The 4,765-nt window shown below is 34.5% G+C and overlaps 1 long non-coding RNA gene across 1 annotated transcript in view; it reads left to right on the top strand.

The window, feature by feature from the left end:
- Window positions 1-685: 685 nt before the first annotated feature.
- Window positions 686-4,765, top strand: part of LOC309662149 — a 31,784-nt gene continuing 27,704 nt past the window's right edge. The window contains exon 1 of the long non-coding RNA XR_014264539.1: window positions 686-3,508. This is a non-coding gene — a long non-coding RNA (uncharacterized lncRNA). The remainder of the gene's footprint in view (window positions 3,509-4,765) is intronic.

The following is a 4,765-nucleotide window of genomic DNA, read 5'->3' as shown; positions in this document are numbered from 1 at the left end:
TAATGCACAGACATCTCTGGCATTCCTATACACTAACTATGAAAAATCAGAAAGAGAAATTAAGGAAACAATCCCATTTACCATCACAACAAAAAGAATAAAATACCTAGGAATAACCTACCTAAGGAGGAGAAAGACTTGTACTTAGAAAACTATAAAACACTGATGAAAGAAATCAAAGATGACAAGCAGATGGAGAAATGTACCATGTTCTTGGATTGGAAGAATCAACATTGTGAAAATGACTATACTACCCAAAGCAATCTACAGATTCAGTGTAATCCCTATTAAACTACCAATGGCATTCTTCACAGAATTAGGACGAAAAATATTACAATTCATATGGAAACACAAAAGACCCTGGATAGACGAAGCAATCTTGAGAAAGGAAAACAGAGCTAGAGGAATCAGGCTCCCCTACTTTCAACTATACTACACAGCTACAGTAATCAAGACAGTATGGTACGGGCACAAAAGCAGAAATATAGATCATTGGTATAGGATAGAAAGTCCAGAGATAAACCCACACACATATAGTCACCTAATTTACGACAAAGGAGGCAAGAATATACAATGGAGAAAAGACAGCTTCTTCAATAAGTGATGCTGGGAAAACTGGACAGCTACATGTAAAAGAATGAAATTAGAACACTACCTAACACCATACAAAAAGTAAACTGGGGCTTCCCTGGTGGTGCAGTGGTTGGGAGTCTGCCTGCTAATGCGGGGGACGCGGGTTCAAGCCCTGGTCTGGGGGGATCCCACATGCCGCGGAGCAGATGGGCCCGTGAGCCACAGCTACTGAGCCTGCGCGTCTGGAGCCTGTGCTCCGCAACAAGAGAGGCCGCGATAGTGAGAGGCCCTCGCACCGCGATGAAGAGTGGCCCCCGCTTGCCGCAACTGGAGAAAGCCCTCGCACAGAAACGAAGACCCAACACACCCAAAAATAAATAAATTAATTAATTAAAAAAAAAAAAAAAGTAAACTGAAAACAGATTAAAGACCTAAAAGTAAAACCAGACACTATATAACTCTTAGAGGAAAACATAGGAAAAACACTCTTTGACATAAACCACAGTAAGATCTTTTTTAACCCACCTCCTAGACTAATGAAAATAAAAACAAAAATAAACAAATTGGACCTAATTAAACTTAAAATCTTTTGCACAGCAAAGGAAACCATAAACAAGATGGAAAGACTTCTCTCAGAATGAAAGAAAATCTCTTAGACATTTTTAGATGAAAATTTATATTTAGATAAATTAACTTATTTAAAGTTACACAACAAATAAATGGAGAATATTAGAATAAAAATATATGCACATAATTTAAAATTCAGTGGTATACCAACATTCATGCTTTACGATTCGGACTGTAGATGAAGTTCTTCAAACTGTGGAGCAAGTTTCTACTCTGCTTGTTCCCCTCATGTCACTCATGGTATTTTGCTACATATGCACAATATGCATTCAACAATGGCCCGTTAATTAATGGTTAGAAATACACAATTTTATTATAATTTAGAATCTATATAAGCCAGTGTAGTAGTGATTGTAAAGTTTTTCCTTTTGTTGTATTAGGAGGGAAGTTTTGAGATGCAGTTTATTTTTTTCAAAGACATGTTTCTTTTTTTTTGTTACTGGAATGGCATTCTAGCAATAGTATTTAAAAGAAATGTTGGTTTATATATGCCCAAATTGATGTTTCATCACTTCTTATGTATCCCATGAGGACAGTGAGTTCACATGTCAGTGCATAGCTTGACCCATGTAACTGTATATTGGAAACTGGAAGTTACAGAAAGTCATTCTCATATTCACAAGCATTGAGAAGTAGAAATCTTCTCCTTCTATTTTTTTTTTTTTTTCTTGGCTGCAGCAGAAACACCCTGCATGACAAATGTACACTCAAGTAGGAAGAAGATAAATAAAGACTAAATGACCAAAAAACAGCTATAACATCTTATTGAAATATTTGAAAAATTACTAAAAGTGAAAAATTGTATTTATCACAATTCTTTAATGTAAATTGACTTTAATAAAAATAATATATTTATCATTTAAATATTAATCAAGTATTCTTCCCCTTATAATGTTTCTTTTTCCTTTCAAAAGGACAGTGAAAATAAAATGAATATTTTATGTTTTTCCACTAATTATGACGATTAATTCTTTGTCATATGAATATTTTATTGTGAAAAGCAATAATGTTGCCGTTTAATAAATAGGATAATCATAGATATTCTTAGGCAACTTAAGTCATTTGTGACAGTTCATACTTCAATGTAGTAACTTTGAAAATATATGTAACTTCATTACATTTTAGTCAAAGTTTCTAGGAAGATTCTTCTCACTGACTCTTAGATCAACACACTGCGCATGATTTTGAGTTAGTCTCCCTAAAACCATATGATAAACCCAAGGGCACATTGAATATTATGAATAGTTAGTTAGCTCTGCCTGGAATACTAGTCCCTCCTCTCATATGCTAAAGATCTAACCCACTCGCCCCCAAACTGGGTGCTGTAGAGCAACATTCCATGTAATCAGTAATGATAATGAATAAGGCTTAAACTGTGCTGTGCCCATTATGTACTTCTTTTATTTCCTCCTTGCAACAACCCTATGACATGTTTACTATCTCCCTTTTACAAATGAGGAAGTTGAGAATGAAGACAGTAGTAAGAAGCAGAGCCTGTATTTGTGCTCAGTCTGACTGATTTCAAAACCTATGTCAAAACCCTCTGCATCTCTGCCTTGCAACAAAATTAATTTTAGGACATCCACTAATTTTACACCCCTCCATTCTGAATAGAATAGAAAAATAATGACAATGTGAAATCATCTTTTAAAATATTCATAGCCATAATGCCTCATGTATCTCATGTGTTATTTACTTATGTATATGCATATCTGTATGGGCTGTTTTTTACATATGTATATAATATCAATTACATCTTTTCTGATTAATCACTTTTAATGGTTGGTAATTGTATATATGCTTTTCCTCAAATTGCTTTTATGGTTTTTGTCAAAACTTCTTCATAATTGCTTTTGAAAACAGTAAAAATCAACTATAGTAATTATAATAGCTACATATAAAAATATTTATCAATATTATGTCTTGTCACTATGCTAAATACAAAAGTTAGATTCATATATGCCCTTGTAGTCTTTCAAAACATTCTTAAGCATGCTACAGCCAGAAGGATTTAATCTAGATCTCATAATCCCCCTGCCCCCAGTCTTTTTAATCTCTCATCCTCATTGTTTTACAGGAATTTGTACTCCAAAGAAGTGACAGTAAAGGGACTTAGTGACAGACTCAGATATTGAATCAAGACTAATTAACTCATTTTTTATAATTTTGCATTATGCTATGCTATTTCTAAGCATTTTGAGAAAAATATACTTACTTTACCCAATATTTTTTTCTTATATTTTGAAAATGAATGCATAAATTGGTAACAATGGTATATTTTTAGGGTTAAAATATTTTCATCAAAAATGTATTGTTCTTCACTCTATGACATAAATCACAGCAAGATCCTTTCTGACCCAGCTCCTAGAGAAATGGAAATAAAAACACAAATAAACAAATGGGACCTAATGAAACTTAAAAGCTTTTGCACAGCAAAGGAAACCATAAACAGGACCAAAAGACAACCCTCAGAATGGGAGAAAATATTTGCAAATGAAGCAACTGACAAAGGATTAATCTCCAAGATTTACAAGCAGCTCATGCAGCTCAATAACAAAAAAACAAACAACCCAATCCAAAAATGGGCAGAAGACCTAAATAGACATTTCTCCAAAGAAGATATACAAATTGCCAACAAACACATGAAAGAATGCTCAACATCATTAATCATTAGAGAAATGCAAATCAAAACTACAATGAGATATCATCTCACACCAGTCAGAATGGCCATCATCAAAAAATCTAGAAACAATAAATGCTGGAGAGGGTGTGGAGAAAAGGGAACACTCTTGCACTGTTGGTGGGAATGTAAATTGATACAGCCACTATGGAGAACAGTATGGAGGTTCCTTAAAAAACTAAAAATAAAACTACCATACGACCCAGCAATCCCACTACTGGGCATATACCCTGAGAAAACCATAATTCAAAAAGAGTCATGTACCAAAATGTTCATTGCAGCTCTATTTACAATAGCCAGGACATAGAAGCAACCTAAGTGTCCATCATCAGATGAATGGATAAAGAAGATGTGGCAATATATACAATAGAATATTACTCAGCCATAAAAAGAAACGAAATTGAGTTATTTGTAGTGAGGTGGATGGAGTTAGAGTCTGTCATACAGAGTGAAGTAAGTCAGAAAGAGAAAAACAAATACATTATGCTAACACATATATATGGAATCTAAGGAAAAAAAAAAGGTCATGAAGAACCTAGTGGCAAGACGGGAATAAAGACACAGACTTACTAGAGAATGGACTTGAAGTTATGGGGAGGGGGAAGGGTAAGATGTGACAAAGAGAGAGAGTGGCATGGACATATATACACTACCAAACGTAAAATAGATAGCTAGTGGGAAGCAACCGCATAGCACAGGGAGATCAGCTCTGTGCTTTGTGACCACCTAGAGGTGTGGGATAGGGAGGGCGGGAGGGAGGGAGATGCAAGAGGGTAGAGATATGGGAACATATGTATATGTATAACTGATTTACTTTGTTATAAAGCAGAAACTAACACACCATTGTAAAGCAATTATACTCCAATAAAGATGTTAAAAAAAAAG

Source organism: Balaenoptera physalus (genome assembly GCF_965194825.1).
Source record: "Balaenoptera physalus genome assembly, chromosome: 5".
Lineage (NCBI taxonomy): Eukaryota > Metazoa > Chordata > Mammalia > Artiodactyla > Balaenopteridae > Balaenoptera > Balaenoptera physalus.
This window is presented reverse-complemented; position numbering and strand designations above follow the sequence as displayed.